The sequence below is a fragment of the Callithrix jacchus genome, chromosome 17 (assembly GCF_049354715.1).
Source record: "Callithrix jacchus isolate 240 chromosome 17, calJac240_pri, whole genome shotgun sequence".
In the NCBI taxonomy this organism is placed as follows: domain Eukaryota; kingdom Metazoa; phylum Chordata; class Mammalia; order Primates; family Cebidae; genus Callithrix; species Callithrix jacchus.
Genome location: NC_133518.1, coordinates 18,000,527 through 18,011,247, shown reverse-complemented (window position 1 = coordinate 18,011,247; position 10,721 = coordinate 18,000,527). Strand labels below are relative to the sequence as shown.

The 10,721-nt window shown below is 39.7% G+C and overlaps 1 pseudogene; it reads right to left on the bottom strand.

The window, feature by feature from the left end:
• Window positions 1–3,294: 3,294 nt before the first annotated feature.
• Window positions 3,295–5,248, bottom strand: LOC144580015 (putative ATP-dependent RNA helicase DDX43 pseudogene; annotated as a pseudogene).
• Window positions 5,249–10,721: the final 5,473 nt, after the last annotated feature.

The following is a 10,721-nucleotide window of genomic DNA, read 5'->3' as shown; positions in this document are numbered from 1 at the left end:
GGTCGTGATATGTATACATCATGCAAAAGGGGAGACTACTCTAATTCATGATATGACTATCAAATAATAATTGTATTAATCCATTCTCACACTGCTAATAAAGACATACCCAGGACCAGCTAATTTATAAATGAAGGGAGCAGGTAATTTATAAAGGAAAGAGGTTTAATTGACTCACAGTTCTCCATGTCTGGGGAAGCCTCCGGAAACTAACAACCATGGCAGAAGGGGAAGCAAACACATCCCTCTTCACATGGCAGCACGGAAGTTGGGGAAGCCCCTTATAAAGCCGTCAGCTCTCATGAGAACTTACTCACTATCATGAGAACAGCATGGCGCTAACTGCCCCCATGATTCAATTACTTCCCACTGAGTCTCTCCCACAACACATGGGGATTATGGAAACTACAGTTCAAGACGAAATTTGGGTGGGGACACAGCCAAACCATATCAATGATAATTATTATCAATACAGAACAGATAGGTGTGTTATTTCACTAATCAGGGCTCAGAGGCTGAGGGAAATAGAAAAGTTTCTGAACCTTGGTTGGAATGGAGCAACTAATTTTCTTTGCCTAGGTGTTAAACATTTTGGGGGGGCCTAACTTTAAATCTGAACTCCAATTCAGCAAGCATAGTTCAATTAGGAAGCTCCCCAGTGTTGTGAATAGAAAGAACCCACATATATAACCTTCTTGGACTGCCAGACCTGCAGCTGTGTATAGCACAAGATGATTAAGGGTGCTCCAAAATTTATCAGGGTCTTGTCTTTTGCCTTGGTTTTCTCACCTGTGAAATATGCATAATAGAATCAATGTAACAGGGTTGTTGTGAGGATTGAATGGGAAATATGTGTAAAATGTTTACAAGAGTATCTGGTCCTCATAAGCACTCTGCTATATTAACTGTTAGTTGCTAATTCCAATTCCATCTATAACTTTGGCTCTGTCTCTTTCCTTAAGAAGTTTGAGCAAACTTCTTAAAAATGCTTTCTGTGTTTGCGGCCTCTTTTTCTCATTTCTCTACCAACTCTTCACTCCACTACTCCTCTGAATCTGTTCTTGTTGAAGTCATCAATAGCTTCCTTGACATTAAATCCCTTAGATGTTTTTCCCCTGTTCTTATTTGACCTATTGGCATCATTTGACCCTAGAAACCACTCTCTTTTTCCCGAAACTCTTCCTCCCCAAGTTATTTGAAGACACATGCTCCTTGATTTCCTCCTATACTTCAAGTTTTACCTTCTCATCACCTTTTCAGGATTCAGAAATATTTTTTCAATATTGATATTCCACAAAATCTTATTATGTCATCTTTTTTTTTCTCACTCTACATTCTTTCCCTTGGGTATCTAATACACTGTCTTAGGATTGTCATCTCTATTGTCTAGGAAGAAGGCTAAGCCACCATAAAAAAAAGGAGCTACCATAAAAAAAGGAGTGGTTTAAGGAATGAAGTTTATCTCTCTTACCTAAAAATTAAGAGGTATGTTGTTCAGGACGGCAGGGCAGCTCTGCTCCACAGAGTCACTCAGAGATCCATCCTCTTTCCTCCTGCTGCTCTGCATCCTTGCATCGTCAGTGGCTGCTGTTTGAAGGTGGGTTGCTGCTAAATTCAGGGTCCTGAGAGAGGGGGAAAAAAAGAAATCTCAGGGATAGAAATGACATATAAATTATATATGTCAAATATGTCCACAATCCACTAATAAATATGTGGCCAATTGACCGTGTGGCTCCACCAGGATTGCTTAGAAATGTGACTTCAGTTGAGCATATCCTCAGAGAGAAGAGGGTGGATTTTAGCAGAAAACTAGCAGTCTTTCCCCCACCATCGATAAGCCAGTAGCTAAAAATTCTATATCTCTAGCTCCGACCTCATTCCTTAGCTTCAGACTCAAACATCTAGCTGCTTCCTGGACAGTTGCACTTCAATTTCCCACTTAGATCTTAAACTCAGTATGTCCAAAAAGGAATCTATAATATTCCTCATCCTATGATCCCCATACTACATTTTTCATCAAAAACAATTCCTGTTTCCTTACTTTTTTTTTACATGGAATCTTATTTTATCACTCAGGCTGGAGTACAGTGGCATAATCTCAGCTCACTGCAACCTCTGCATTCCAGGTTCAAGCGATTCTTCTGCCTCAGCCTCCCAAATAGCTGGGATTGCAGGTGTGTACCATGTATATATATAGGCTGAGATAGAATTTTTCAAAGTTGGCCAGGTTGGTCTTGAACTCCTGACCTTAGGTGATCTGCCCAAGTCAGCCTCCAAATTGCTGGGATTACAGGTGTGAGCCACTGAACCAGGGCTCCTGTCTCCTTATTTCTTAAGAAAGCAGTAGAAAGATCACAGAGTTCCCCATAACAGATAATTGTGCCACATCCTTCACTTCCTTGCCTCCATTACTCTTGTTTCCCCCCCACCCTACCAGAATTAAATCTATTATAATGGTCTATTGAGGCTCTATTCTACATCTCTCTCAAATATTTAGGTCATTGCGACTTACTTCCTTTACTATTAACTATTATTCCTCCAGCCTCCATTGTTACTCACCCAAACTTAGAAAATTCTTCATTCTCTGAATATATTTGGTTTCTCATTTTCAACAGTAAGAGTTTAGAGAGGGAAGGACATTATATTAACTACATTTGTTTGGTATTGTGAGAAGCAAGAGGTTGGAAATGAGTGATCTCGTATAAAAGTTTATCCAAGTCTCCTCAGTCCTAAATTGAAAAACTGTGAATTCTTACTATCTAATCATGTGCATAGCAAGGGGTACCTGTATTCTCCACAGTGCAGCCTGTGGTCTTTCTAAAATACAAATCTAATTTTACCACACTCCCACATATGTAACTTTTCAATGGCTTCCCATTGGTCTTAGGATAAAGTCCAAATACTTAATGTGGCTTAGAAGTTTTACATATGCTGATTTTTGCTTCATCTTGCCACCCCCTCACTGAATTTTTGACTTCAGACATGGAGAGTTTCTTCTGGCTCTTTGAAACTATCTCTCCCTTAAGTCCTTTGCTCATGGCATTCCTTTTGGTCCTTTTGCCTGACTAATTCCTAGCCATTCCTCAGTCATTAGCTTAGTTATTGTGTCTTCCAGGTGATCATGGGACCCTCTCCTGCAGATGGAATTAGGTGCCTTTTGCTGCTTGTTTTCTTAGCATCTAGTACTTACCCTCTATTGACAATTATAACATTTCATTATAATTGCTTTTTATTATTATTTTTTTTTTCGAGTTTAGTACTTCTACTTTTATTAAAGTATAAAACACATAATTCTACATTTTCAAACACTATTATTTTAAGAATCACTCAAATCACTCCAGTCTGTTAATATTGCCAGCATGTCCAATATTTCTATCTTCTTAGATTTCTAAAAAATCTTGAATTCTCTACCACACTAGTACAGAAGACATTAATGAAACTTCTTGGGCCTTCCTTGAGGTTTTTCCATTTTTCTTTCCATTTCTCTTTTCTGTTGACGTGCTTGAACCTCTCAGCCATTGATAAAAGGTCGTCAGGAATAATCTGATTTGCTCTTTGCAGAATATTAACCAATTCAGGGGCAAACCTCCAATCATTTCTAGTCATAGTTGTAATGGAAACACCAGTCCTCCCTGCTCTTCCCGTGCGCCCTATTCTGTGTACATATTCTTCAATGTTCCGTGGAAAGTCAAAATTGTAGACATGTGTAATATCGTGGACATCAAGCCCTCTAGAGTCTAGATCAGTTGCAATTAGTATTCTCACTTTGCCTGTTTTAAAGTTCTCTAATGCTTTTTCCCGATCTCTCTGTTCTCTATCTCCATGCAGAGACTCTATTGACATATTTCCAAGTATTAGCTCACTTGATAAGTGATCCACGACAGCTTTTCGAGAAACAAAGACTATGACTTTGTCTGTGGTTGACAAACTCTGTAGAAAAGTTTGTATGTGAATCCATTTCTCTTCCTCGGTGGTTATAATTATATTTTGTTTCACTGAACTTACAGCAACAAGATCCAATGTACCAACATAGACAAGCATTGGCTCTTTCAAATAAGAATGTGCAAGGCGATGAACAGAACGTGGCCATGTAGCACTGGTCATAACTGTCTGCCTGTCTGGGCGCACATCTAACAAAATCTTCATTATCTGGGGCTCAAATCCCATGTCTAACATCCTGTCAGCTTAATCTAAAACCAAGTAGGTTATATTCTTCAGATTGACGAAGTTATTCATCTGAAAATCATTCAATCTTCCGGGAGTTGCAATTATGATATCTACACCTTTTCTAAGTTCTTCTATTTGTTCATCTCTGTTTCCACCACCATATACACAAACACTCCGAAGCCCTTTATATGAATATTTGCAACATTCTCCTTCAACTTGAAGTGCTAACTCCCTAGTGGGAGTTAGAACTAACATGCCGGGTCTATTCCTTTGACCTTTAAAGGTTGGTTGAAGGTCCAAATGAATAAATCCAGGCATTAAATAACACAATGTCTTCCCTGTTCCAGTTTTGGCTACTCCTATAAGATCTATTCCTTGCAACACAATGGGCCATGCTTGTGCCTGAATAGGTGTTGGCTTTTTAAAACCTGATTTTTTAATGTTTTCCATAACCTCAGGATAGTAATGAAACGCGTCATCAAATGTACAGGTTGGATTGGGGATAGGTCGTTTCTCCCCATCCTTCAAGTCATTCCATGTTATATTAAAATTTTCTTTCCTCCAACTATCTGCTTGTACTTTGGACATCACACTTGTGGCAGCCGACTCTTTATAAAAGTTTTTCTTAATTGGTGGTAAATCAACAACTCTGCATTCTGAATTTTCTTCTAGCTTTTTCACAAAATTATCTATCACTGCTTTTGCTTTTCCTTGCATTGCTCTGCTGCCATATATTTTGACAAATGATTCTGGTCTTTCTTGTATTATTTGGATTATGGTGTTTGTTGTATTTTGTATATGCTTTATTTTCGACCCACCACGACCGATCACCACGCCGACAAAGTGGTTCTTCAAAGCAAAACATAGCGGCGGTTCCCTGTGACCAGCGGCCCGGGGGCCTAGAGGCACCTCTCCAGCAGCCACCTCTGACGACCCTATATCCCTCCGAACCTCCTCGATTCAACTCCTCCGCCAACCTCCTTTCTGGCGCCCGGGACGCCATCGAACTTCGTCGGCCAGCAACGACCCATGTAGAGGCCTTGGGGGCTTCTCCGTGTTGGGACATGGTTCCAAGAATGGTCTCATCCAACGCCGTTGTCGTCCGGCCCTGCTCAGCTTGACTGTGTGGTCGTAAGACTAAAGTCTGCTTTTTATTATTTATTTCCCTATGAAGAAAGTAAACTCTGTGATGGCTGAGACTATTTTGTTCTCTGATATATCTGCAGATAGAATTGAGAATGTACTAGATACTCAATAAATATCCACTAAATATTAATTTAATATTTGGATATCTGAGCACTTTGAAATGTGCTTTGAATAAACATACCAAAAGAGCATTTTCTCATAATTAAGTTCTTAATACAAGTTTAATTAGGATGAACAGATTACTTTCTTCACTAAAGCACATTTTTACATAGAAATATACTCAATAGCCAGGAGCTCATGCCTGTAATTCCAACACATTGGGAGGTTGAGGTGGGTGGATCACGGGGTTAGGAGTTCAAGACCAGCCTGGCCAAGATGATGAAACCCTGTCTCTACTGAAAATACAAAAAATTATCCTGGCATAGTGGCACGCACCTGTAATCCCAACTACTCACGAGGCTGAGGCAGAGACTTGCTTAAACCCGGGAGGCAGAGGTTGCAGTGAGCAAAGATCATGCCACTGCACTCCAGCCTGGGTGACAGAGTGAGACTCCATCCCAAAAAAAGAAAAAAAAAAGATATATATGCTCAATAACACTTTGAGAGCAATGAACTAAAATGAGTGATGTCAGGACAGACGTGGAAAGCGAGAGTCTGCTAGACTTCTGATCTCCCATCCTTGCCTGAAGTCTTACTGTGCATCCCACATGTATAGAGCTTTTGCCCAAGTCCCACAGTCTGATTTCTTAAGGCCTCCTCCACGAAAGTTAGGAGGAGTCAGTAAGCATAGGATCGTAAGCCCATCAGTGGTTCTGACTCTTCTTTCTGAGTCAAACCTCTCAGATCCTCACATTAGGAAATACTACTCAGCCACAGGGATAATCAATTACAAAGTTTGTTCCTGTTGATTACTGGTGACAAAGTACCAATGCCTACTAGGCTTCTTTTAATTAGAACAGATTCAATGTCATCTTTAGAATAGCATCATTATTACCATTTTCCATTCTGTATGTTTTCTTGAGAAGGAAAAAAATGATTTCATCTATGACAGAGCTGGCAATGACAATGGCATGTGTACTTCATAAATTACCTGATTATCTGGCTTTGAAACTCGAAATGAGTAAATAAGTTCACCTTTATACAGAGAATATGGAATCATGAGGTATGAATTAGACAAAAGCAAACTTCAACACTTCATTTCTAGATGGGGGAAAACAGGAGACTTACTAAGGGAATGTCTCAGGGCTGAGCAATGCAGGGTGGCACTGCTAGAGTGAGGGGATGGAATCACCCTTTCAGAAAGCCTGTGTCACAAGAAACCACATTTAACTCCTCCAGTCAGGGAGAAGCAGCAATTCCACCAGTGGGTTTCAGCAGATGTAAGTTCTAGGTGAATTTCCATTACCTGCAAAGAGGGTAATGGAACGCTCTCTTCATGAAGCTAAACTGGGTGCAGTCATGGATTTTTTGCAAGAGAATTTAGGGGCTTGACTGCCCATGCCTCAGTAACATACAAGTCATTTTTAATTGTATTGGCTAAAACTAATCACATTATTACATTTCAAACATAACATTTAGCCCCGCATTCAACTTGTACCTAAAACTATGTTGCGGCAGCCAGCTTTTAATTTCGGGCCTCCAGGCTTTAATTAATTAAAGAAAGAAAGTCTCATCACAAAGTGAAAAAAGAAAGTCTCATCACAGAGTGGAATTTGCACAGAGTGAAACCCTAGGACTGAAAAAGAAAGTATACCAAGGGTCCCTACCAACACAGCATGTGTGTCTCCAAAAGAAAAAAACAAAAGTATATAACCCTATTTTTGGCTCCCTCTATCAACAACTTTATAGAAGTCCCACATTTGACCCTAACCTAATAGAGTGCCTGATCCTATCAGGGAACCTCCTAGTTTTCTACTTGGAGGTGTCTGGAAGGTGGTTACAGACACCTGGTGATATTCTAGAGTTCAAAGGTATGTGGAATGATGACTCCTCTAGAGTTGTGACATAGGCAGTTCTTAGTAGCTTTTCATACTTCACACTAATACAGCCAGGTCCTGCAGACCCAAACGCAGACAGGTGTTTTTTCTTAATTGTGTTATTTTTCTCTTTGGTTTATTTGCTGTGTCTGTTATTGTTCTTGTTGCTCTTGTTTGTTTCATTCGTTTGAGAAGTCAGTGCTTTTTAAAGGTACGCTAATGAGTTACGTGCATTTGAAGGAAAATTTCAGAGGACATGGTGTAATGTCTGAAAGAGCTACAAGCTCTATTTGTTTCTAAAGATTTCAACATTCTTAGACTTGCTCTGAATGAAGAATCTCTAGTCCACACAGACATCGATCAGCTGCCTTTCATCTTCCTCCACCTCCTTCTCAAATTATGTGTGAAACTGTAACACTGTAGACTGGTTACTCCCTCGTGAATCCTAAGCTGTCCTAAAGATCATTTTCTACCACCCTGAAGGTTTAACTACAACTGCATTTAATTGGCACTGGTGGGCAATTCATCGGAGGCGTTGCAATGTGACTGTTCAGGAAATGTCTGCCTACCATAGCACTGGCAGGCTTATTCCTCTAAAACCTCAGATCCCTTGTCGAAAAATCTTGTGCTGCAATGTTGATGATATGTCCAGTTCAATCAATCAATCAGCAAATATTTATGTTAAGTGCCTGTTCTATCACTACTGCTGACATGACCCGCCCCCTTTGTTGGCCAATGTGCTGCAGCGAATAGTGATCAGGCAAAGGTCAGGATCATTCTTGCCTGACCCCAGTGGTTGCATGCTGTTGCTTCTAGTCCTTCCTCAGTGGAAAAAACAATTAATTTCCCAACAAGTAGTTATTGAGCACCAACTATGTGCCCACAATTTTAATGCACTTACGTTTCTTCCAGTCTGGTGAAACTCTCAAACACCAGGATATGTCCCTCCCTCACCCCTTCCTTTGTCCTTTCAATAACAGTTTACTATATTCATAACTATCATTTGCATAGACTTGCCTAGTTAATAAAGTATTTTTATTCTTAATCCTACAAACAACACTGAGAGGGGAACACTTTTTATCTTTCATAGCTGAAGAACCAGGAGGTTGGGATTTGTCCAAAGTTATGAACAGTAAAGAGTAGCTTTCTCTAGCACCACATTGCTCTCTATATAGATAAAGCACTGTAATAAATGCATGAGTTTGGGAATAGACGTGCTAATGAGATGAGTAATATAGTTTTTGACCTTAATTTTTTTTTTCTCTGAGACAGAGTTTTGCTTTCGTTACCCAAGCTGGAGTGCGATGGTGCAATCTCGGCTCACTGCAACCTCTGTCTCCTGGGTTCGAGCTATTCTCCTGCCTCAGCCTCCCAAGTAGCTGGGAGTACAGGCACATGCCACCATGCCCAGCTAATTTTTCGCTTTTTATTAGAAACTGAGTTTCACCATGTTAGCCAGGCTGGTCTCAAACTTTTGACCTTAGGTGACCTGCCCATCTCTGCCTCCCAAACTGTTGGGATTGCAGGCATGAGCCACCGCATCCAGCCTTCCTTAAAAATGTAATATCAGAAGGCATACAGTGCTTTTGTTTATTGTAAAACATAACTAAGCGGCTGGTGCATTTCAGAATCCCTCCCTCATAGCCACTGAGTGATGGCCTGAGTCTTTGGAGTCTTCACAGTTGCCCTGACTTCAGAGAAGTTCTCCTGGCACAGCTCTGTCTTGGGCCTGATCCAAGCTATATTTCTAAGAGCCATGCTTTTTGACAGCTGTTTGTACAGCTGTATCTAAACGCGATGTCCATTTTCTCATATTCTAGGCTCTCCAGTTCACGCCAGTGTGGCTGTTGGCTTTGTCTTTTCACTCAAACAATTTCTGGTAAGGTCATGATTGACCTTAATGTCCATAAAGTAAAAATATTTTTTCTTTTATCTCAAGAGGCAGAACAGCATAGTGGTAAACAAAACATGGGACTCTGGATTCAAACTGCCTTGGTTTGAAATGTAACTCCTCTATTTACTGGTTGTGTGATTCTCAAGAAAGGCACTCGCTTTTCTGTCCTTCACTTTCTTCATGCATAGAATGTGGATAATAATAATTCTACATCATAGTATCAGTGGGAGGATTCAATGAGTTAATATATGCAAAGCCCTGAGAAAATGTCTGAAACATTAGATGCTATAGATAGTAGTTGTGTTATATTATTGCCTAAACTGCTTGCATGTTAATAATTTTTTTTTCTTCTTTCATCCCAGTCTTCTACTGATCTCTAGGATAACTGGCTAGTCATATGCAGAAGTTTGAAACAGGACCCCTTCGTTTCACCATATACAAAAATCAACTCAAGATGGATTAAAGACTTAAATGTGAGGCTCCGAACTATAAAAATACTAGAAGAAAACCTAGGGTACTATTCTGGACATAGGCCCTGGCAATGATTTCATGATAAAGCCACCAAAAGCAATTGCAATAAAACTGAAAACTGACAATGAGATCAAACCACTCTAAAAATCTTCTGCACCGAAAACAAACAACAAATAAAAACATGGTCAACAGAGTAAACAGACAGCCTACAAAATGAGAGAAAATATTTGCAAACTATTTATCCTACAAAGGCCTAATGTCCAGAATCTGTAAGTAACTTAAATTAACAAGCAAAAAATGAACGACTTTAATAAAAAGTAGGGAAATGGACATGAACAGTCACTTCTAAAAAGAAAACATAAATGTGGCCTGTAGACATATGAAAAAATGCTCATCATCACAGATCATTAGAGAAATGCAAACCAAAACCAAAATAAGATACTGTCTCATACCAGTCAGAATAGCTATTATTGAAAGTCAAAAAAATAAGAGATGCTGGTGAGGTTGTAGAGAAAAGAGAACGCTTATACACTGCTAATGGGAATGTGAACTGGTTCGACCACTGTGAAAAGCAATTTGGAGGTTTCTCAAAGAGCTTAAAACAGAACTACAATTCAACTCAACAATCCCATCCCTGAGTATATACCCAAAGGAATATAAACGGTTCTGCTATAAAGACAAATGCACACATATGTTAATTGAAGCACTATCTACAAGCAAGGACATAGAATCAACTTAAATGCCGATCAGCAGTGGACTAGATAAAGAAAGTGTGGTACATATTCACAATGAAATACTACACAGCCATAAAAAAGGATGAGATCATGTTCTTTGCAGCAACATGGATGGAGCTAGAGGTCTTATCCTAAGCAAATTAACACAAGAATAGAAAACCAAATATCACATGTTCTCACTTATAAGTGGGCTCTAAACATTGAGTACATATGGACACAAAGAAGGAAACAATAGACACTGGGGCCTACTTGAGAGTGGAGGGTGGGAGGAGGAAGAAGATCAAAAAATTGCCTATTGGGTACTATACTCCTTACCTGCTTGGCAAAATAATC